Source organism: Acinonyx jubatus, chromosome A1 (assembly GCF_027475565.1).
Source record: "Acinonyx jubatus isolate Ajub_Pintada_27869175 chromosome A1, VMU_Ajub_asm_v1.0, whole genome shotgun sequence".
Lineage (NCBI taxonomy): Eukaryota > Metazoa > Chordata > Mammalia > Carnivora > Felidae > Acinonyx > Acinonyx jubatus.
In genome coordinates, this window is record NC_069380.1 from 108,508,690 (window position 1) to 108,533,977 (window position 25,288).

Genomic DNA, 25,288 nt, shown 5'->3' on the forward strand with positions numbered 1-25,288 from the left:
ATGGTGATGGTTTCACAATACTGTGAATATACTTAATGCCATTGAGCTACACACTTAAAATGACTAATAACTTTTATGTTATGGATATTTTTCCACAATAAAAAAATTACAATAAGCACACAGTAAAAAAAGGTTTAACATGCATTCCCAATGAAGCAGAAAGCCACCTTCTATAATATTTTAATAAACACATGCAGTCTTAGAACGTTTCAAATTTAAATTTTAAAAAGATTAAAAGCAAAATGTGACTTTAACTTGCCTCTTTCAAATGATGTTCAGAACCTACTACCATGTTTTTTTCAATTATTGTCTCAGAACATCTATACTGCTGACAAACGGAGCTGTTCAACTACCAGATTATTAAATTATTTAAACTCTAAAAATCTAAATGAGACTAGAGCTAAGAGCATGATCATTTTAGAATCCAGTTTACAACAAATGCTATTAAACTGTAATTTTATCACAATGCACCGTATTAAAGCAAAAAGCCTCATGTGTACTGAAATCTCCCTTGGCCTCCTTTGGCAGGATTTCTCTGTGAGAATCTGAAGAGGTTATTTCCTAAAAGGTAGGGAAACAAATATTATACCCCTGGAGAGCAAAGCCGATAGTAACAAACCATCAGGTCCCAAAACAGTATTTTGCAGAGAAGGATCTTGCCCCACAGTCAGAAATAAGACTTCTACAGCCTTTAGGTTTAAAATACTGCCATGAAAAACACGGAAGCAAAGATAACTCCATTCTGGTTGTGCTTTCTTCATTGTATCTTTATACATAAGCAGAATTTCTTATAATCATTTTTCATAACTCACTCTCATCTAGGCCCTCAAAGATTCCCAAAATCTTACTAGTTTTCACAGATGAATGTTCTTTCCTACTTCTCACAAGTATTTTCATGGAGTCCTAGGACTCTCTCTCCTAACTTGCATCCCACAAATGGCCTTGTCTTAGTGAACAGAGATTAAAAACAGAAAATTAAACAAGAGACAGAAATTTTCTCATCAATCAACCATGAACTTTCAAACTACCAGCATCTGAATCCATTCTCTTATTTCCTCTGGGTAAAAAAGAAAAAGTATCTCTTTTCTGTGAAAGAACAAGTATGTCCATTTTACTACGTTCTAGACCTTTATCAGTTACTGACTTCTCTCTAGCAACTTCAACTTCTCCCTCTCTAATGAATCCTTTCTACCAGCATCCAAGCATATTCTTCCTTTATTTAAAAAGTTTATATACACTTGAGAGAGAGAGAGAGAGAGAGAGAGAGAGAGAGAGAGAAAGGGAGGGAGCGTGCACCCAAGTGGGGGAGGGGCAGAGAGAGAGGCCACAATCCCACGGTGCCAGTGTAAAGCCTGACAGGGGTTGAACTCACGAACCTTGAGATCAAATTCTTCTTCAAAAAAAGAAACAGACTCAAGGTGCCTGGGTGGCTCCATTGGTTAAGTCTCTGACTCTTGATTTCAGCTCAGGTCTTGACCTCACAGTTCGTGAGTCAGTTCGTGAGTTCGCGCCCTCCATCAGGCTCTGCACTGTCAGCGCAGAACCTGCTTGGGATTCTCTCTCTCCACCCCTCCCCTGCTCATGCTCTCCCACTCTAAAAACAAATAAACTTAAAAAGAAAGAAAAAGAAAAAGGCCTCCTTGATCCCATCTTTCTCTCCAGCTACCATTCTATCTTTTCTCTTCTCTATTTTCGTTCATGGCCAAACTTCTCAAAAGGACTCTTGGTGTTTGTCTACTTCCTCTGCAACCATTCATGTCATAAAGTTACCTGAAATAGGGTAAGAAGCAATAAACACTTGTGTTAGTCATGAACCACCTCAGGAAATACAGCATTGCCAATAGAGTGAAAGGCTATTGTATACCATCCTTGGATCACATCTCTTGTACTCACTCCACCCTACAAGTGAGAGCCACTATTCTGATTTTGGTGATAATCATTCCCATAAATTCCTTTTATATTTTTATAACTTATGTATATATCCTTAACACTGTTTTGCATATTTTTCAACATTTAAAAAGGGTATGTTCTAAAGACTGATTCTAATTCTCAGCATTATGTTATGACGTTAATCCATGTTGATACATGTTACTATAGTACATTTATTTTCACCAAGGTGTATTCACACAACTTACCACTGTCCAGTTGATGGATATTTAGTTTCCCCTTTTTCTGCCAACACAGAGCTGTAGTGATCATTTTTTTCTGCATTTCTCTTATGCCAATGAGTGAAAGCTTTTCTAGAATAGACACCTACAAGTGGAATTTCTAGGATGCAAGCATCTTCAATGTTGTTTTTTTTTAATGTTTGTTTAGTTTTGAGAGAGCATGTGCACAAGCGAGATAGAAGATCCAAAGCAGACTCTGTGCTGATCGTAAAAAGCCCAATGCAGGCCTTGAACCCACAAACTGTGAGACCATGACCTGAGCAAAAACCAAGAGTCAAATGCTTGACTGACGGAGCCACGCAGGAGCCCATGATATCTTCAATTTTAGTAGATACAGACAAATTGTTTTCCAAAACATATCCAATCACTATTCAACCTTCTATTGTTTCCCACTTCCCAACATTCTGTTTTCAACTTCCCACACTCCACTTTGCCAAGATCACTAGTGATTTGCATATTCCTAAATCCAACAGACACTTAATCATCTTAGTTGACCTACCATTCAACACATCCAGCCACTAATGGCTCCTTAATATATTTTTTTTTTAACAAAAAGCTGCAAGTTTATTCACATAATAATTCTAACATGTATCAACATAACACGTATCAAAATTTCAAGCATGTCATTTTGAATCTCAAGAAACCACAACATTCAGTATTAATTAAAAAAAAAAAAAGGGTGACGGTGGTCATTTATAGGTTTTAGTCCAACATGAAAATGCAGAAAATGTTTATTTTGTTCATCTGTGTTGATTCCATGTTTCTCCTTGAGAAGCTTCAACTGTTCTTCCTTCTTTTTTGTGTCCACCTTCTGAAATGCCCTATTGGCATTACAGTACAAAACCACCAGGTTATCTGTTATAAACACTGAATCCTGAAAGGTGATCACACACATTCTAGGCATCAAAGAAATCTTCACAGATCACGCAAGCTGTTCCTCTAGTTGCAGGTGTGTCCCCAGTCAGATTTAATGAATAGATCAGTATTTCCAAAATATATCGTATGTTTCTTCACCTATGATGTCATATGGCAAATTTCTTATATCTAAACTGATTTAGTTCAAGTGGAAGTCGAATATTCACTGTCTTGGCAGGCTGATGAGGTTACTACAGCAAATACTGGAATCCCTCCGGACACCTCTGGAGCTCACTCAACTTTGACCACAACGTCAAATGCAGGACATCAACATACAGGCTCCCTCCTCCTTAATATACTTTTGGTTTCTGCAACTCCAGCCCTCACAGTTTTCCCACCACCTCGGTCTCCTCCCATTTTACCTACCAGACTTCTTAGAAGTTGATGCTTCTCTGTGCTCAGCCATGGGTCTTATTCTGATTCAGTCTACATTCTCTCCTTACATTCTCATGGCTTAAAATACTATGTGTACACAGGGGCACCTGGGTGGCTCAGTGGTTTAAGCATCTGACTCTTGACCTTAAGTCATGGTCTCAAGGTGTGTGGGATGGAACCCAGTGTCAGACTCCGTGCTGACAGTGCAGACCCTGCGTGGGATTCTCTGTCCCTCTCTCTCTTTCTCTTAAAATAAACAAACTTAAAAAAACAAAAAAACCACCTATATACCTACAATACAAATACCCAAATATGCACCATTATCAAATTTTTCTCTTTGAGATAGAGAACCTCGTTGATCATGTTCTTTGAGGGATCTCAATCTTAAATACATCCCGAATTGATTCCTTAATCTGTTTTTCCCTACTGCCAGGAACTCCTGCTCCAGTAATCCTCATCCTATCAACCAACTGCTCTTGTTCAATCCTCCCTTTAACCTCTCTCCACAACCAACCCATAACCACAGCCTCCCAAAATATATTTTTAATTTATCTGTTCACTTCTTTCTGCTCAGCCACTAGTCAAAACAAGCTATTACTTTATCTCCTTGAACAAATGTTACAATTGGATTCCTGGCTCCCTTTTTTCTAATCCATATTTCATACAGCAAAGTGATCTAATTTTTTTTAGAGGAAAAGGAAGTAGCTTTTTTTTTTTTTAATTTGAGAGAGAGACAGAGAGAGAGAGAGAGAGAACATGAGTGGGGGAGAGGGGCAGAGAAACAGAGAGAATCTTGAGTGGGCTCCACACTCATAAGAGCCCAACGTGGAGCTCAATTCCATGACCCTAGGATCATGACCTAAGCCAAAATCAAGACTGGGATGCTCAAGGGGCACGCGGGTGGCTCAGTCATTTAAGCATCCAACTTTTGGTTTTGGCTCAGGTCATGATCTCATAGTTTATGAGATTCTCTCTCTCCCTCTCTCTCTGTCCCTCCCCATCTCCCCAGAGAGTCCTATCATGAGCTCGCACTCACTTTCCCTCTCTTTCTTTCTCTCTCAAGATAAATAAATAAACATTAAAAAAAAGAAAAGAAAAAAGAGTCAGAAGCTCAACCACCAAACCATCCAGGTGCCTCCAAAGTGATCTTTTTAAAACACAAACCGGATCATATCACCCAACCCCTGCTTTAAAAATTTTAGTAAGCTTTCCATTTACCTTAGGAAAAACTTTAAGGTCCTGAAATGGCCTACAAAGCAATGATGTAACTTCATACTTGATGTGACTCCCACCTATCTCATCAGATTTATTTTATATCTTATGAATAACCTCCCTTCCCAGTGCCCACCAATCATCTTTTCTTTTTTTAGCTTCTTGAACTTGTGGTGCTTTTTTCAGCATTAGGAAATTCATGTAGACAATTCCATTTTCCCTCAGAGTACCTAATTATAATTAAGTATACACTTCTTTTGATGTTCATTAATATTTCCTCTCCCACTAGGTCATGATCAGAGAATGTTGTCTGTTTTGTTCAGCCTTGCATACCTAGAACATAACCTAGTGGACAATCACTTCAGTAAGTAAACTAATGAACTTCAGGGCCTGGTTAGAAAGGAGCAATTATCTCACTATAAAATAATACTTAGAGATCATGAGATTCTTCACCTAACATCACAAAATCCCAGTATTTCAAAACTGGAATAATTAAGACTCATATTACACTAAAATCAGACACCATCTGCAACATTTTAATTTAGCAGACACTTAATGTATGCATTAATTATTTTAGATCAGAATTGAAACACATGTCTTTACTTATCTGCCAAGCTATACAACTCTGATTCTATGACTATAACTCAATTCACTTTCTCTATGAAGCTTTTCCTAATAAAGCAAAACTTTATTTCCTCATCTTAGAGGGCAAACAATACCACAACCAATGTTTATTATGTCATTACACACACATTCAATTGTTCAAGAAGTCATTTGAAACAGTATTTTCCAAGTGGGTTACTGATAAATGTATTCTTTTTAAAATACTAGACAGGGGCAACTGGCTGGCTCAACTGGTAAAACATGCGACTCTTCATCTCAGGGTTGTGAGTTCAAACCCCACACTGGGAGTGGTGCCTACTTAAAGATTTTTTTTTTTAAATCTAGATAATTTTAAGTCTCAATTCAAGAAATGTTTATTACACACACAAGTATGCTCAACACTTAAATGTGAACATAAGAATATGACTATTCATATTACTTATAACCAGCTGCTTCCTCCTAGATATTTCTCTCAATAATAATCCTAAAATGCTCCTTCTCCCAGTAGTCCTGCACAGTTTTACACACCAAAACTATTTTCAGAACCAAAACCAAGTAAAATTATATTTCTTGGGCTTTTACTAATACTTGAGAAATATGTAAACCAAATTTAACTAGTTTAAACTTCTCTCAAAAAGTTACTACCAAATTCTAAAAGCATATGGACAAATAGAGAAGTCTATTTTCATCTTTAAAGATGAATGAATGGGTGGAAACAATGGTTAAAAGTCAAAGTTTACAGTTCCTTTTAGAAAGAAAACAATCTTGGGGCCTCAGTTGGTTAAGCGTCCAATCTTAGCTTCAGCTTGGATTGTGATCTCATGGCTTGTGAGTTTGATCCCTGCAATAGGACTGTGCTGACAGCATGGAGCCTGCTTGGGATTCATTCTCTCTCTCTCTCTCTCTCTCTCTCTCTCTGCCCGTCTCCTGCTGTTTCTGTCTCTCTCAAAATAAACTTTAAAAAAAATTGAAAATTAAAAAAAAAAAGGAGAAAAATCTTTTGATTCAGTTTCTTGCTTTCAAAGCATGCATATCTAAAACCTACTAAGGTCTCCTATTGGAAACTTCTGTAATATATGAGTTGATAATTACTTTCATATTTTTATGAAACAGAAGTACTTAAAACATTCTTCTGCTTAAAAATCAAAAACTCCAAGCTCTATGGAAAATCCTAATCCTAAATTCTCATCCCAGGATTTAAAACTGTCCACAGCTTTTTAAATTCTTACCTATTTCTATAAAACCTTCAGGGTTTATCTGAGCCTAAAAATAACCTACACACGTCCAGATCTACATATTTACTCAAAAACTAGTCCCTCTACTTAGAATATCCTCCTTCTCCCCATTTCTAAACACATCCATTTCAAAGTTCACTGCATACCCCACTTCCTCCAAAAAGCCCTCCAAGATTCCTCTGTCACTAAAATCACTTACTTTCCAAAGAATTTCTTTGTATCTCATCTGGCACTTAAGACTTGCATTACATTAGGATTATTTACTGATATTCTAGGGACTCTCCCTACTCACCTCCTTATTATAAGCCTCTAGAGAGTAAGAGCCACATAAACATCAATTCACTTACTCTTTAACCCCTGTGCTGATTAACACAGTGGCAGGCATACGAGACATACTCAAAACACGTGATGAGTTTCATAAAGGTCACAAATGTAGTGTTATTGCCCTAAGAGTCAGTGGTAATACTCACTAAAAGTTGGGTTTCAAAATATGATGTGGCCCATCATTTTCTATCCACAGATAGTCTCCTATTTCCTAAGACTTTCAGTTATATCTGATAACAATAAGAGAGTAGGTCTTCTTTATACTGTATTCAATATATTATCAATCCAATAAAGGCATTAATAGTGATATTAAATGAACTCTGTTGCTTTTAAAGCAATTTTTCTACAAGAGTTCATCTAAAAGTAAAACAACATATGTTCAAGAAAAAAAACCATACAGAAATGATCAATTTCTATTTTTACTTAAACCCTGTACTCTCAAATGTTCACCAAATGTAAGTGCTAGACTGTAAAATCTCAGAATCATACTTGGCAAAGTGGGAAGGTGTAAAAACTGAGTATTTCAGTCTACAACATCCAGAAAGAAATGATCTGTTCAACAGAGCACTGTAAGACTGCTTTCATTTGCAGTACCTGAGGAAGCCAAGAGAAAAGAATACAAGTCCAAACTGCAAAATAAAAGCAATTTTTTTACTTAAAAATGCATATACCACATTAAGCAAAAGTTTAACAACATTATACAGCAAAAGATCCTTGGAGTGCACACTAAAAGGAATTTCTCAGTAATTTCATCATCATTTGCATATGTGAAAAAACGGATGGTAACAAAGTACCCCGTTTCTTTTTTTTTTTTTTTTAAGTTTATTTATTTTGAGAGAGAGAGAGCATGCAGTTGAGCAGAAGAAGGGCAGAGACAGACAGACAGAGAGGGGATTCAAGCAGGCTCCAAGCTCAGTACAGAGCCTGATGCAGGGCTCAATCCCATGACAGTGAGATCATGACCTGAGCTACAATCAAGAGTTGGTAACTTAACCCACTTTATTAACTCTAAATTCTGTTAATAAGGTTCCAGTTAAATGTAAACAGGAATACTGCTTTAAGAAGGTTAAGGCCATTTAAGGCTACTGCTCTTTAATAATAACTTAGAAGTTACGGGTTATTTATCATGGCACAAAGAATATTTACTTTGAAAGATCAAACTGTAAGTAAGAAGAGTAAACATACTTTCAAAATAATTTTCTAATTCAGACTTGTAACATTCAGACAAAAGTCAGAAGGAATTCTGAAGGTTTTACAATTGTCATTTTAAAAACTATCTTTCAGTATAGACCTATACAACACATAAGGTACAATGTTAACACTCTTAGTTCATTCACCAATTACTTAACCAGGGCATATACTGTGCCAGACACTGCACTAATGCTAAGGATATTAAAAATAAAAGTACTCTGGGGCACCTGGGTGACTCAGTCTTAAGGTTAAGTGTCCAACTTTGGCTCAGGTCATGATCTCGCCATTCATGGGTTTGAGCCCCGCGTTAGGCTCTGTGCTGACAGCTCAGAGCCTGGCGCCTGCTTGAGATTGTGTCTCCCTCTCTCTCTCTGCCTCTCCCCCATTCGCGCTCTGTTTCTGTCTCTTAAAAATGAATAAACGTTAAAAAAAATATTAAAAAATAAATAAATAAATACAAGTACTCTTCATCTCCAAGATTTGGGTGCAGCTACCCAGACTAGAGAAAGATGGCAGTAGGGAAGGAGAAAGGAAAGGGAGGAAGGCAAAAGAGGGAGGTTGGTTCTAAGCAGAGAGAACAAGTGCAACAGCCAAGAAGAGAGAGCACAGCACAACCAGAGAATACAGGTGTATCAAGTACAGGTGGAAAATAGGGTTGGGGGAGTACAAAATAAAAGTTAAGACTGGAGAGATACATGAAATCAGACCAGACCTGTGGGATTGTTTATCAGATCTGGAAAATATAAAGAGACCTCTGCAAAGAAAATGAAATCTCCCAGATCTTGAGTGACGACTTTATTACATTAAAAAAATACTAAAACATAAAATTAGGTATGAACTCATTATATTTATAGCTCTTAAGTTTTACCTAACTGTAAAACAGAAACAACTTTAAAAATTAAATACAAAATAAAATTTAAAGTAACATTAACATAACATGGGGCGCCTGGGTGGCTCAGTCAGCTAGCTAAGCCTCCTACTTCAGCTCAGGTCATGATCTTGAGGTTCCTGGGTTCACATCCTGTATGAGGCTCTGTGCTAACAGCTCAGAGCCTAAAGCCTGCTTCAGATTCTGTAAGATTCTCCCTTTCTCTCTGCCCCTCCCCTGCTTGTGCTCTCTCTCTCAAAAATAAACATTAAAAACATTTTTTAAATAAAATAACATTAATATAAGATTATGATGTATTCATAATAATTCACGAACAATGTTGTAATCGATCCTAGAAATATGTAATCTCAGGTCTAGTTTCATATTTACAAACCACTTCTACAATATGACTTCGATAATACTAACACAGGAAATGCTTATAAATATGTTATACTAAATGGATTTAATAATTCCAAGTATTTATAGTTGCTAGTTTAGGGAAATACAATCATATACTACCATGCCAGCTAGAGGTCCTTAAACATCAATTTTAAAACATTTTAAAAATTAAAAAAATAATAACAATAGGGGCACCTGGGTAGCTCAGTTGGTCAGGTGTCCAACTTCGGCTCAGTTCACGATCTCAAGCTTGTGAATTCGAGCCTCGCGTCGGGCTCTGTGCTGACAGGTCAGAGCCTGGAGCCTGCTTCAGATTTTGTGCCCCTCTCTCGCTCTGCCCCTCCCCCCATTCCTGCTCCGTGTCTCTCACTCTCTTTCTCTCTCTCTCTAGAATAAATAAAAAACATTAAAAAAAATTTTAAAGAGTCGTCACTTGCTGGGGCACCCAGGTGGCTCAGTCAGTTAAGTGTCCAACTGGATCTCAGCTCAGGTCATAATCTTACCATTTGTGAGATTAAACCCAGCATCAGACTCTGCACTGACAAGGACTCTGCTTGGACTTCCTCTCTCCCTTTCTCTCTCAAAATAAATAAATAAACTTAAAAAAAAAAAAAAAAAGAATAACATAAAGAGTCCTCACTTGTTAACTTTTGCAATCTATCTTATTTGTGGTTTAAGTAACTTAATTGTAATCTACAGTAAATGTGTATGTAGTATAATGACTGCTGAGATTTGGAACAAAACACTTATACTGTAAACAAACTCTTTCATATTGATTAATTACATAGATGGGATCCACCAGATACATCTCACAGTGAAGACATGACACTAACTTCTATGCCAGGGTTCTTACTGGTTTGGCCTGCTTAAATTAACAACCTACCATGACACGATCCAGTTGTACTCACCTTCTTTCCTTGTCTGAACCACCACAAAATCATTAGTACAATGCATTATAACTTGGCACAAACACAGTAATAAACAACATCTAAACACAGCAACAAACTCCCAAGGGAGTAGCTGGCTACAAAGCAGTGCTTCAGATGTTACAGAAGAATCCCTAGTTAGAAGAACAGTACAAAAAATGAAACACAACTAAAAAGTTTTAAGGGACAAAATCAGATTTATAGTTTAGAGGGAAGTCAGGAAGCAAACGAGAAGGTTGCTGCAATAATTCAGTAAAAAGTGAAAACCTGGATTAAGGCAGTAATACTAGGAATACAGATAATATAGAGAAAGCATTTAAATTTAAAGATGTTAAGGAAGTAGACTCTTGGGGCCAGCCAGATGTGAGAAGTAAAACAGAGGAATCAAGGACAACTTGGAGGTTTCTGGAAAAGGCGATGACAGTGGTATGTTACCCAAGGCAAGGAAATGAGCAGGATTTGGGGGTGAGGGGATTGACTGAGAAGCAGTAGAAGAATTAATTCGTACATGATGAACACTCACAGAAACTATCTGATGAGCTTCCAGCCTTACCTCTCCCCCAGCTTTTCTGGAAATTTTTGCCCCCCTTCACTGTACCTTCAAGGTACAGGTGACCAGTGAAGTCTGAATCCCTAACTTAAGCTAAGCCAATGCCCAGACCACATCTGTTTTTTATGTCTTTTTAAAATTTATTTATATCTATTCATACACATGCACACACACATTCCACAATCAAAAAACCCTAACTACCACCACAGTAAATAGGGACCATGTAAACTAACATTGAATCCTAAAACAATACTCAATCTCAACTATCCACCAGGGATCTGCTAAGACAGGAGATGACCAGCTTTTTCAAAGCCACAGAGTAAATATTTTAGGCTTTGCAGGCCCTACGGTCACAGCTATTCCACTCCCCTATTGTAGCAGCAAAAGCAGCTACAAACAACACAGAAACAAATGGGTGTGTCGTCTGTGTCCCAATAAAACTTTATTTACGGACACTGAATTTGAGTTTCCTATAATTTTCACAGGCCACAATATTTTTTTCCCACCATTTAAAAATATAAAAAACATTTTTAGCTCACAGGCCATACAAAAGCAGGCAGCACTGGGCCTACTAACCATAGCTTACTGATCCTTATGCTAAGGCAACACAGAACTGCCTTCCCTTAAAACTCCTTCCAGATGTCCTCTCAGTGTTAACCTTAAAACAACAGACAAGGAAAACAATCCTAGTTGACAGAACTGAAAATTTTCATTTGGCTTACCAAAGAACTCACTCCATTTGCAAGGAAGTCAACAGATGAAGGCCCACATACTTGCTGGTTTTGCCATTTACCTTACACTGTACTTGCCTAGCAACGTATAGTGTAAGTTTTGGAACAATGCTACGCTTCCTCTCTCCTCCACACCAAACAGTTTTAGTTTTGTTGGTGTTTTTATTGTTTTTCCACAACTATGTATCAGTTATCTCAGGGATGATCAAATTTAGTATTTAGCCCACAACTTTCAAATATGTGACAAAGCAGATCTAGCTAGACCAATTAACAAAGGATATCACCGTGTGAATCTGGACTCAGAGAACAAGGGCCTTTGGATGGAAATTGGGTTGTCTCTATCGAAGAGATGAGGGTATCTGCTGTTGTATGCAGATAGCTATATTATGTTAAAAAATACATATTCAACAGGGGCGCCTGGGTGGCTCAGTCAGTTAACGATCCAACTCTCGATTCCAGCTGAGGTCATGATCTCATGGTTTATGAGATCGAGCCCTGCATCAGCCTCTGCAATGACAATGCAAAGCCTGTTTGAGATTCTCTCTCTCCCTCTCTCTCTGCCCCTCTCTGCTTGCATGTGTGCTCTCTCTATGTAAATAAGTAAACATTAATATATATATATACACATATATATGCATATATAAAAGTAGGACTGTGTGTGCACTAAATAGCTATGGGATGAATGAGGGGGACAACTATGTTTTAGAGTGCCCTTTACTCCACTTCTCTCTGGAATGCTGCAGTTAGAGCATATTGGGTTTTTTTGTTTGTTTGTTTACTTATTTTGAGAGAGAGCATGCATACACACGAGAGAGAGGCAGAGAGAGACAGAAACAGCATGCGCATGTGCACATGCACGAGTACTGGGGACGGGCAGAGAGGGAGAAAAAAGAATCTTACAAACCATGAGATCATGACCTGAGCTAAAACCAAGAGTCAAATCCAAGAGTTGGAAGCTTAAATGACTGAGCCACCCAGGTGCCCCAGTTAGAACATGTTATTACAATGTAGCTCCCTAGCCAAAGTTGTGCTCCACAGGTGGACATATCACCAAATGAGTCCTTTTTCTGGAATTGAGATTTAGAATCAAGGCAGCCTCTCTCTGATAGCAGCAGATATGAAATTTAAAACTCAAAAGGTATTAGTTAAGTGTTAAATTTCACCTGCAGCAAGGGCGAATTGAATAGAGAAAGAACATCTAGAGAGTAATAAAGAGATACTCCTAACCACATCTGCAGCCCCTGGATCCAGCTGCTCCTGAGTTCTAGCTGTCCTCTTGTGGGTTGATTGTCTTTCTTACAATTCATGGGATATGTGGTATGTTCTCAACAAGTTAGATATGTGTCACTCGCCTAACCAAAACAAAGTGCCTACTAAACAATCCAAAGGAAGGTATTCAGTTGAATAAGAGTTCTGGTTCCCACAAAACACTTAAGAGATAGTAGCTGAAGCTATACAAATGGATGAGATCATCCAGAAGAGTGAAAACAAAAGCCCAAGGCTAGGGGGTGCCTGGATGGCTCAGTCGGTTGAGCGTCTGACTTCGGCTCAGGTCATGATTTTGCGGTCTGTGAGTTCGAGCCCCACGTCCAGCTCTGTGCTGATAGCTGACAGCTGGAAGCCTGGAGCTTGCTTCGGATTCTGTGTCTCCCTTGCTCTCTGCCCCTCCCCCACTCATGCTCTGTCTCTCTCTCTCTCTCTCTGTCAAAAATAAATAAACATTAAAAAAAAATTAAAAAAAAAAAAACGAAGGCCAAGGCTAAAATCAAGAACTTTCAATATCAAAGCATTAGCAGAGAACTAAGTCTGCAAGAACGCAACTGGTAGGAAGAAAGGGACAAAGTCGTAAGAGTCCAGGAAGAAAACAGTATCAAGGAGAAAATGGTTAACAAAAGTAAGTAGACAAAGAGATAAAGGAGTAAGCAGTAACTATATAATTTGGCAATAAAGAAGTCACAGGCGGCCTTGGCAAGAGCAATTTCACGAACAGGATGAGAAGACAGGCATAAAGTTTAAGAGTGCAGAGGAGGGGCACCTGGGTGGCTCAGTTAGTAGCACGTGGGACTTCAGCTCAGGTCATGATTTCACTATTTGTGAGTTCAAGTCCCATACTGGGCTCTCTGCTGTCAGCACAGAGCCTACTTCCCTCCAGATCCTCTGTACCCCTCTCTCTGCTCCTCCCCAGCTTGAGCTCTCCACACTCTCTCAAAAATAAAAACATTAAACAAAACAAAACAGGACACTTGGGTGGCTCAGTCTGCTAAGGATCTGACTTAGGCTCAAGTCATGATCTCACAGCTCCTGAGTTCAAGCCCTGTGTGGAGCTCTGTACTGACAACTCAGAGCCTGGAGCCTGCTTCAGATTCTGCGTCTCCCTCTCTCTGCCCCTCCCCAGGTTGCACTCTGTCTCTCTCTCAAACTAATAAACATTAAAAAAAAAAAAAAAAAAAAGACTGCAGAGGAAGTACACAACACTACCCATGAAGTAATCTTGCCATTTAAAAAAAAATTCAAGCCTTGGGGTGCCTGACTGATTCAGTTAGTAGAGCATGCAACTCTCGATCTTGGGGTCGTGAGTTCAAACCCCATTTTGAACAAAGTTTATTTAAAAGTAAAAATTCAGAGGGTGCCTGGTTGGCTCAGTTGGTTGAGCCTCCCACTCCTGATTTCCACTCAGGTCATGATCTCATGGTTCATGGGAAAGAGCCCTGCATCAGGCTCTGAACTGATAGTGTGGAGTCTGCTTGGGATGTTCTCTCTCCCTCCCTCTCTGCCCCTCTTCAACTTGTTCCCTCTCTCTCTCTCTCTGAAAATAAACTTTAAAAATAAATAAATAAATAAAAATAAAAATTCAGGGGCACCTGGGTGACTCAGTTAAGCATTCAACTCTTGATTTAGGCTCAGGTCATGACCTTGCCATTCATGGGTTCAAGCCCCGCCCCACTGACAGTGCAGAGCCTGCTTGGGATTCTCTTTCTCCCTCTCTCTTTGCCCCTCACGCATTCGCTCTCTCTCAAAATAAATTTTAAAAACACAAAGTAAAAATAAAATTTCAAGGGGTGCCTGGGTGGCCTTGGTTAGGCATCTGCCCTCTTCCTGGCTCACCCTCTTTCAAAATAAATAAACATTAAAAAAATGAAATAAAAAGTCAAGCTTCAATTGGATCAAGCTTCTAAACGTAACTACTATATACAGAAAAAACAAGGGACTGAGGAACATACTATATAATACCACAGGGATGCATCCAGCACTATTTAGACTGTGAGAAATCTCATAGGGCAAAAAACATGGCTTCTTTATCAAACCAATTGTATAGAAATGAGTAAGTGCAAAAATCAGAGAAATCGGAAGACTGACTAAATACATGATGACACTAAGAAATTGGTATTAACTTCTTTACTGAAAAGTTGGATTATTGTTTTAATCCTTATTTTTTAGAGATATATAAGGAAATAGTATTACACAGTCCTTATTTTACCAGTATGTCTTCCCTGATACATGGTGCCAGATGTCACTCAGCAGGGTACAGTCCCCTAGTTAACATAACAAGTAAGGAAGATACAAAGTGATGCAGGGATTCAAAAAAGGTAGGTCCCAGTTGGAGTATCCAGAGGAATCATGGAAAACTTTAGGAAGGCAATGGTACTTTCACTGTGCCTTAATAGACAGTGAAATTTTAACAGGGTAGGGAACAAGAGAGGAAAAGTGTTATTTCAGATGGAAGAAATGGAAACAATTGCAAAGAGGTGGGAAGTCCTGTCACTGCAAAGCACTGGCCTATACTCACCTCTCCATAAAACTGTCGCTACTATAATGACAAGAAAAGAAAAAGTCAAAGTGAAAAACTGTAACTCACTAGCCAGCTCTAACTTAACAAAATCATGCGAGACTCATTCAGTCCTCAAGTAGCCTCGAGTAGCACAGTCCCAAGGTAGATCATGACAATATCTGGGTAGTCAAACCATACTGGCTTTCCAGAGCAATGTATTCATGTCAATCCCTGATTTCCCCTGCCACACACCTACAACTCTGGAAAAACAATGCCCAAGGTTCTTTTACCTATCCTAGGAAATTATAAAAATAATTTAAAACGGTACCCAATAATAAGCTTTGTCTACCCTCCTAAAAGCCACCGCCATGGTTCATTTGGCGCCACAAAAGAGGTAAAATTACCTTCCCTCAGAACATTCCTCAGGTTACAGATTTTTTAATAAAATATATACATGATGAAGCAGATAAATTTCATTTTTTTTAATTTTTTGACTATATCTACTTTTTTTTAAATTTCAGTGTCATTATCATACACTGCTATATTAGTTTCAGGTGTACAATATAGTGATCCAACAGTTCCATACGTTACTTAGAGCTCATCAAGACAATTGCACTGTGTCAACTATACTGGAATTATATTTAAAAAAAAAATTTTTTTTTCAAGTGCATTCCTAATGTCCTTCACCTTTTTCACCCATTCCTGCCACCCACCTCCCTTCTGGTAACCATCTGTTTGTTCTCTGTAGTTGAGTCTATTTTTTGGTTTGTCTCTTTTTTCTTTCCTTCGTTTGTTTTGTTTCTTAAATTCCACATAGGCGTGAAATCATATGCTATCTGTCTTTCTCTGGCTTATTTCACTTAGCATCATATTCTCTAGATCCATCCATACTGTTGCAAATGGCAAGATTTCATTCTTTTTTATGGCTGAATAGTACTCCATTGTATCTATATACCAATCTTCTTTATCCATTTATCTATTGATGGACACTTGAGGTGCTTCCATAGTTGGCTATTGCAAATAACGCTGCAATAAACACAGGGGTGCATGTATCCCTCAAAATTAGTGTTTCCAAAGTTTTGGGGTAAATACCCAGTAGTGTGATTATTGGATTGCAGGGTAGTTCTATTTTCAATTTTTTAAGTAAACAGTCTTCCACGGTGGCTGCACCAGTTTGAAATTCCACCAACAGTGCATAAGGATTCTTTTTTCTCCACATTTTCACCAATACTTGTTGTTTCTTGAGTTTTGTATTTTAGCCATTTGAAAGATGATTTTAAATAAAATTTCTTTGTTCAAAAACAGAATTAGGCTGGGTGGCGCAGTTGATTAGGCACCCAACTCCTGATTTCAGCTCAGGTCATGATCTCCAGGTTCATGGGATGGATCCCTGCATTGGGCTCTGTTCTGGGAGGGCTGAGCCTGCTTGGGATTCTTTCTTTGCCCCTCTCCTGCTTGTGTGCGTGCTTGCATCACACACTCTCTCTCTAGTCCTCTCTCTCAAAATAAATAAGCTTTAAAAAAAAGAGAGAGAGAATTAAGGGGTGTCTGGGTGGCTCAGTTGGTTAGGCATCCAACTTCAGCTCAGGTCACAATCTCAAGGTTCATAGGTTTGAGACCTGCATCAGGCTCTGTGCTGATCGCCCAGAGCCTGCAGCCTGCTTCAGATTTTGTGTCTCCCTCTCTCTCTGCCCCTCCCCTGCACTCTCACTCTCTCTTTCTGTCTCAAAAATAAACATTAAAAAAAACAGGATTAATAAGTAGTCTCAATATTAAAATGTTTTTGTAATATTTTGGAAATGAATTCACTGGTTCTAATATTTTCTGTGTGCCAATACCATTAAAATTCTCAGGATGTGATGCTAGTGAAAATGAACATCAAGACAGACAGGAATGCAGATGATCAGCCAAAACTCCATAACGGTCATGTTTATCATGTCCTCTTCCATTTACTAGTTATCACTTCAAGCAACCAAGATATTCAGTATAAAAAGTTACAAGTAGTGGTACCTGCTTGAACCAAAGGAAAAAGCACCAAAGTAACAGGTCTGGTTAGCTTTAATCACTGACTACACCTCGTTTCACACTTACTGACACTGGCACACACCCTCCCAGAAATCAAATATAATCGTTCCAACTTATCAGAGGAAATGAAAAAGGAAATGGGTAAAATATAATGAGGGCTGGGAGTTCAAAAGCTGGGAAACCTTTACATGACATAGGAAAGTTAAAAAGAATTTTTTTTAATTTGAGTACAGTTGACCTAAAAAAAGTTTTTATAATAAAATACCTGGAGAATAGAGCTAAAGTAAAAAATAAAACCTAAGTCATCAACTTTTACAATATGTACTGTACTTCTGGGTTACTGTCCACGTATGCCTTTAATACCTGTAAGAGTACTGCTTTGATTTTATGAAAAATACTACAAAGAAAAGGCCTCATACATTTTGGACTCCATTCTAAACCAGTAGATGGCCACAAAAGAAGAAATACCTGTTTTCTTTGTTCCTCTCAGGTACACATAAACCATGACATTTACCTTAGCTCTTCAAAAAAGGTAAGATACATAACTTTTAGAAGCCTTCACCTTCTGTCATCTTCTGTAGCTGATAGTTACTTTCTCCCCTTCAAATATTGATCACTTGCTCATACAGTTTGCTTTAGATTATCCCTTTGTGAAAACTTAGATTGGATATCACATTCACATTCAATCTAACAACTGTGTAAAATACTGATGATACTGGAGAGATATAAACATAGCTCTTGTACTAAACACACTACAAGAGCCCTATCAGAAAATTACAATACAAAAGGAGAATATATCAGCTATTACAAAAGGCATACAATTCAAGAGCACAGAGAATGTATGTCATATGACAAAGAGAAAGTAATCTGAATAAAAATATTCTATCTTTAGGAATTCTTAATTACAGAGCTTTACCGAAGCACTGTACAATCATCTCTACACCCCAAAACTGTGGAGTGCTTTCCAATCAATACAGCTAAGCTCTTTGTGAGTGTGTGTGTGTGTGTGTGTGTGTGTGTGTGTGTAAACCATACAGTAAAGGTTGGGTCATTCACAGACCTTCTATCTTGTCCACACCTTATGCAAACTTATATTTAAAGTAGAATTTGCCTACTGTTCCTGCAGAGCTAACAAAACCTAAAGTCATCAGCATACAAGCCACCACAAACTGAATGAAACTGCTGATATTTAAAAAAAGAAAAATCACTGCTCCCAGGTAAATTGACTCTAAAAGATCATTAAAAATAACTTCTGGAGGATTTTTTTTAATGTTTAGACACTGAAAAATGCAGTGATGAATAAGGAAAATAAACCAGAAAATTTTAAAGAAGCCAGCTTTGTTAAACGACAAGTGGCCACTTGCCAACACGTCTTTATGCACATATGACCAAAGAAGATCCAGGCAGATTCGCAGGCCACAAAGGCTCTTATCAAATGCCAAATTAAGAAAATTCACATAAATATTTCAATTTTGATAAATCAAAGTACAGTGAAATGACAAAAGCACTTCACAAAGCTTTGCAGAATCAATATGGAAACAAAGCTTTGAGCTTTTTAAACACATGAGTCCTAAAAATCAACACGTATCTTAAATGTCACATTTGCAAACATCTTATTCACAGGCACTTATTGCTTAGGTTCCCTCAAGACATACCGGTCATTGAAAAAGAGACTGGCCTTAGTTTAAAATTTCTTTAAAGCCACTCTGAATGGCAACTGACTACGAGAAGAACCCTAAATGGAACTCTTCGTCTTAGTGTAACTCCATGCACGAGCATTTCAGATTTGTACTTTCAACTTCCTATAAATTATAACCACTGTAAGAGAAAAAGCAGTGAAGATAGTCCTCAAACTCCTATACTCCAAGATCCACCCTCAAAGAGTGGAAGGAACAGCAAAGTGGAAGGAACAAAGCACTGACGTCAATTACGAGATTAACCCCGGGCACAGGCAGCTGAAGGAAAGGCCTAAACATCAATATCCAAACCCGAGCTATCGGGATAACTAGGTAACAGACCGACTGCGAAGTTAGGGGCGGGGGGGGGGGGGGGCGGCTATTCAAGTATTACACCCCCACCTTCCCATTTTTAGTCAATCCCCTTCGCTAGCCGAAGGTGGAAAATTTTTTTCCTTTTTTTTTTTTTTTTTTTGCAGAGGTGGGGGGGAGAGAGGGAGAGGGAGAAAGAGAGCGAGAGAGAGAGAGGGGGAGAGACGTGCGCAGGATCGCGAGAAGGAAAGCGAGAACTAGTTGGGTAATGATAGCCAGAAATCTAGGCCTATTTTCTCTACAAATAACTTGAAACTGAAGAGGATATTAAAAAATCACGAATCTGTCGCTAAATTTTCTGAGGGCTGGAATGGATTAAGAAACGAAAGCGGAAAGGAGAAACGGTGAAAAGATGGATTTCTGGAAATTTTTGTTAGGATGGTTAGCCTTATGTTTTGTTTCGTTTTTTTTCCAGGCCGGGGGTGGGGGTGAAACGGAAAGAAGAAGGGCGAAGCCGGATCGAGCAGCCCCGGCCTGGAGGGTCTCCCGAGCCCCCAAGGCGGACCCAGTTCACCGTCTCCCCCACCCCCACCCCGCACCCCGCGGCCAGGCCCGGCCCGGCCCGGCCCTCCGTCAGTCAGTCGGCCCCTCTCACCTCCAATCCCTGCTCCGCTAGGCCCAAACCATCTCCCAGCTGCGGCAGCGGCGGCGCCGGGCCTGCACCTTCACCGGACGCGCATTCGAGCCCGCCCGGGGGCGGCGACAGACTGCCAAGGACGAGGGGTTCCGGGCGGCGGCGGGGGTTCGGCAGGTCTGGAAAGGCGCAGGCGGGGGCGGCGGCGACGCGCCTCACACGGAACAGGCGGAGGTCCCGCCCCGCTCCATGACGGTCGGGCCCAGCCCGGGACGGCCGACTGAGGCGGCAGGGGCGGGCCGACGAAGACCTGGCACCGGGATCCCCGCCCCGTCCGCTGGCGGCGGCGGCGACGGCGGCTCGACTCCCGCAGCCAGGACGGTGACTGACGCAGCGGCCGTGCCACCCATGTGATCAGGGCCGGGCGGGGGCGAGGCGTCACGTGGCGACGCCGCGCCCCGCCCCGCCAGAAAAGCGGGGCCCTGCTGGGCCTGCGGTGACCGGAGGCGACACGGGGGCCGTGACGTGCGCGGCTGTGGGGGTCGAACGACCCCGGACGGGCGGAGCACCGGCCCCGGTGGCTTAGACCCGACCTCCTAGGCCCCGCGGCGGCACAGGGCAGGGCCGCCGGGCAGGACCCGGCCTGCAGATCCGAGACGCGCACACCCTTCTGTGCACGTAGCCGCTACCGGGGACGGGCCGAGCCGGGTCTACCGGTTCTGGGACTCAGGTGAGGGGCGGGGGGGGTCAGGTCGTGCGCCCCTGGCGAGGGTCTGGCGAACCCGAAGCCCTTTCGACCGACTTCCCGGTGCTGACGTTGATGCCCGGAGTCCAGCAGCCCTCAACAGGTCGGCGGAGAAAGGAAGTCTCCAGGGACTTACTGCAGGAGGATGCTTAGAACCACGCTTGAACTTCTTCCATGAAGCCTCTCCAGCCCTTTCTGTTCGTCATCCAAACATTTTCTGCCAGTAATACTGTTCTTCAGGATATCATTTTCAACGCTTTCCTTCATCTCTTAACATTCTGCCAGTCAGGGCAAACTATAATTTAATTGAGAGTAAAATAATAGTTATAGACCAGACAGGATTTTCAAAGGGTCTCATGGAACGCAGTTTGGTAACTGTTCAGAGACACTACCTCTGGCTCACCATTGGAAGAACACTTTATAATCTCCTGCCTCTTACTTGTTTTCTTTCTGTACAGAAGCCTCAGGAAGCTGGGAGGAGCGTGAAGGGGGTGGGAGGTTACTTTCTACCAACTAATCTAGAAAAAAGCGTGTTAAAGATTGCTTTTGGAAGGTGCAAGGTTTTTGAGGAGCTTTATGATAAACTCTTATAAGGAATGTGCATATGAAAATGTTTTTGTCAGCCCTTAACACTGGTAATTCAGCATCAATAAAAGTATAATTTTTCCTTTTTAAAATTCTTAACTGACCACCTATTATTTTTAAGCCTGACTCTTTATATCTATATAGATATTATCTATGTATCTCTATAGATGAGGAAATTATTAGTGCAAAACTCAAAAAGAACTGTGATGAAATAGAGTGAAAAATAATTACTCCTCCCATCCTTTAACTATGGTAGTCCTGGAGGCAATCATTTGGCATTTTCTAGTGTATCTCCCAAGATATGTTATAAATAAACGTGAAAATATAGTGATAACATACTTTTTACAGGAAAGATAATGTACTGTATATACTGTTAAGTTCCTTCCTTTTCTCACTTAAAATATCCTGGGTATCCTTCCATATGGATGTGGGGCCACAAGCCAACAAAGAATTCTTGAGAGGCTTTTGGTGCAAGAAGGTGCTTTTATTACAACCTGGGGTCAGAACCTGTGGGCAGAAAGAGCTGTACCTTTCCTGTATGAAGGCAGTGGCTACATGCTTAGTGCTCAAGGGGGAGGGGAGCTGCAGGGAGTATTAGATCATAAATGTCTTCCTCGAATTTCTACTCCTAAAACTAGTTTCAGAAGATTTCTCTGGTGCTTAACATTCACCTCAATATTAACTGTTGGTGAGATTTACAGGCACTCATGAGACGCTTTAAGAATGCAGGAGTCAGTGCATGTTTGATCCTTATCAAAACCATGTAAGCTATAGGTCAGCCTTCTGGGCTAAAGGTGAACATTTTTCTGCTTCTAGCCATCATCACTTATCACTACATGAAGAACTGCTTCATTCTTCCCAGCGGCAGTATTTACATTGTATGCAAATATTTATTTAGTCAGTCCCCAATAAGTGGGCATTTAGGTTGTTGCCAAGCCAAAGCTATTACAAACTAGGCTGTAACTGATAACTAATTACCCCATACGATGGGCAACTAATATGTAAATCCTTACCCTGGAACCTTTAGATCAAAAGGTATTTTTAACTTTGATAGATACTGTCAAATTGTCCTCTGCAGAAGTTGTGCCAATTTTATTTGCTTTCTTTCAAGTTTTGCCTTGGAAGATTTACAAGGCTATATTGGAAGATAGTGGGGATGGAGAGAAGTAAAAGAAAGATTGTCATTTTACACAGTAATTAAAGAAGTATGAAGATGCAAATTGATATTTAATAAACTTTACAAGAAGTTTCCTTAACTTATTTTGGAATAAATGTTATTTGTCATTTAATCAGATGCATCCATTTTAACAAAGTGAGTGTCTCTATTTTCATGTTCCAGAACAATGTAAGTCAACTGCACAGAATAAAGAAATAGTAGAAAATACTGACCATAAAGCTATAAGAGAAAAAAAAAATGAAAGAAATGTATGATTGTTTTATTTTATTTTATTTTATTTTATTTTATTTTATTTTATTTTATTTTATTTTTAGTTTCGAGAGAGACCGAGTGTGAGTGGGGGAGGGGCAGAGAGCAAGGGAGACACAGATCTGAAGCAGGGTCCAGGTTCTGAGCTGTCAGGATAGAGCCTGACATGGGGATTGAACTCACTAGCTGTGAGATCATGACCTGAGCCAAAGTCAGATGCTTAACCTACTGAGCCACCCAGGCATCCCAGAAATGTATGATTGTTTTATTAACATGCAAGATTTTAACAAAGTATTCAACATATATTGTTCAGTAGCAATTCTGAGTAGATTTCTGTGTTTTATAATTCACAAACAAGAAAATGCAAGGGTGTCTGGGTAGCTCAGTCACTTGAGCTTTCAACTTCAGCTCAGGTCATGATCTCACATTTGTGGATTTGAGTCCCATGTCGGACTCTTGCTGACAGCTCAGAGCCTGGAGCCTGCTTAGGATTCTGTGTATCCCTCTGTCTCTGCCCCTCCCCTGCTCACACTCCCTCTCTGTCTCTCAAAAAATAAAATAAAAACATTAAAAATTTTAAAGAAAGAAAATGCATATTTTTTAATGTGTACAATTGTATAAACTACCACTACAATCAGGACATAGAACATTTCCATTACACCAAAACATTCTCTTGGTCTCCTTTATAATGAACCCCTCACCTCAACCTGGGTTGCTGGCAACCACTCATATGCTTTCTTGTCTCTAAAATGTTACCTTTTCCAGAATATGACATAAATGGAACCATACAGTATGTAGCCTTTTAAGTCTGGCTTCTTTCACTTAGCATAATGCCTTTGAGATTCACCATTGTTGTTGCATGTATTAGTAATTTATTCCCATTTATGGCTAAGTAGTAATCTATTATATGGATATAACCTAGTTTGGTTAACCATGCATGAGTTGGACATTTGAGTTTCCATTTTTTAATGATAATGAATAAAGCTGATATAAACATCCATGTGCAAGATTTCATTCAGACTTTAAAACTTATCCTTTTTTTTTAATTAATGTGTTTTTTAAAAAGATTTTATTTTTAAGTACTCTCTACACCAAATGTGGAGCTCAAACTCACAACCCCCAAATTAAGAGTCACATGCTCTACTAACTGAGCCAGCCAGGCATCCCTAAAATTATTTTCTGAAAGTCACATCCATGTATAGGAAATACCAAGTCACAATTTCATATACACAAATATTATTCCATATTATTTTAGAAACTCGTAATTTATTCATTATGTATCAAACATGTAACGTATATGTTACATATACGTAACACCTACATATATCAGGTACTATTCTAGGCACATGGATAAAACAATTGTTAAATGCTCTTCCCCCAAAATACCACCCAAACAATGTGGTGATAAGGCAAAGCTGAGTTTATCATTTACTGGTAAGAGAGACCAGTACCCCGACAGTCTCAGTAACATTCAGTAACATTCCGAGCAGGGAAGTTGAGATATTTATCAGTTTGGGGGGCTTTTCAGTTCAGAGGCTTGATTAGAGTTTGGTGAGAATCATGATCTACTAGTTTAGGATTAGTGGACACAGCAAAGATTTTTAAGAGTCTTGGAGAGTATATTAATTATTGCTGCCATAACAAACAACCACAAACTTAGGGACTTAAAGTAACACAAATTTATCATCTTATAATTTTGTAAGTCAGAAGTCTGATACAGGTCTTGTTGAGTTAGGACCAAGGTATTGGCAAGACTGCTTCTTTTTGTAGGCTCTAGGAGGTGATCCCTTTCTTTGCCTTTTCCAACCTTTAGAGAATGTCCACACCCCTTGCCTTGTGTCCCTGTTCACCTTCAAATTTCTTCAAAGTTAGCAATTGCTGGTTGAGTACTTTCTTAAATCACATCACTCTTCCTATTCTGTCTCCCTCTTCTATTTTGAGAACGCCTGTGATTGCTGTGGGCCAACTCAGATAATCCAGAATCATCTCCCTATTTTAAGATCAACTGAATTAGCAATTTAATTCTATCTGACCCTACTTCCCTTTGTCATTTAACTTGGCATATTCAAAGATTCCAGGGATTCGTACATGAACATCTTCTGAGGGCCACTATTTGGCTTACCACACAGTGTAGGCCATCATCTAAAGTCATCTACTGCAAAAATAGAAAAGATTCAGTACTATGAGAAAAAAAACAAGTTAGAAAATAAGGTCATCTACTGAAAAGTTGAGCAATTTTGTGTTCATTTAAAAGGGATTTTGAGAAGTTCCTGAAATGAACAATAAAGCTTCTTGCAATTATTCTCTTTTTGGTTAAAATGTTCCTGAATCATAGTTATGTTGAAGATGACTTCACCTCAGATCATGATCTCGTGGTCAGTATGTTCAGGGGCACCTGGGTGGCTCAGTCAGTTAAGTGACCAACTTTAGCTCAGGTCATAATCATATGGTTCATGAGTTCAAGCCCCACATTGGGCTCTGTGCTGACAGTGCAAAGCCTGCTTGGTATTCTCTCTCTCTCTCTCTCTCTCTCTCTCACTGCCCCTCCCAACTCACATTCAAACACTCTCTCTCTTTCAAAATAAACTTTTTAAAAAAGTGCTTTCAAATATTCTTCTG

At 39.5% G+C, this 25,288-nt stretch overlaps 1 protein-coding gene and 1 long non-coding RNA gene across 2 annotated transcripts in view; one reads left to right on the forward strand and one right to left on the reverse strand.

The window, feature by feature from the left end:
• The window catches only part of AFF4 (ALF transcription elongation factor 4), a 96,589-nt gene extending 76,267 nt beyond the window's left edge, over positions 1-20,322 (reverse strand). The window contains exon 1 of the mRNA XM_027076709.2: positions 19,935-20,322. The gene's annotated coding sequence lies outside the window, so the exon portion shown is untranslated. The remainder of the gene's footprint in view (positions 1-19,934) is intronic.
• Positions 18,893-22,499, forward strand: LOC128315200 (uncharacterized). The gene is made up of 2 exons (XR_008297701.1): positions 18,893-19,300; positions 19,755-22,499. It is a non-coding gene; the product is annotated as an uncharacterized LOC128315200 (long non-coding RNA).
• Positions 22,500-25,288: the final 2,789 nt, after the last annotated feature.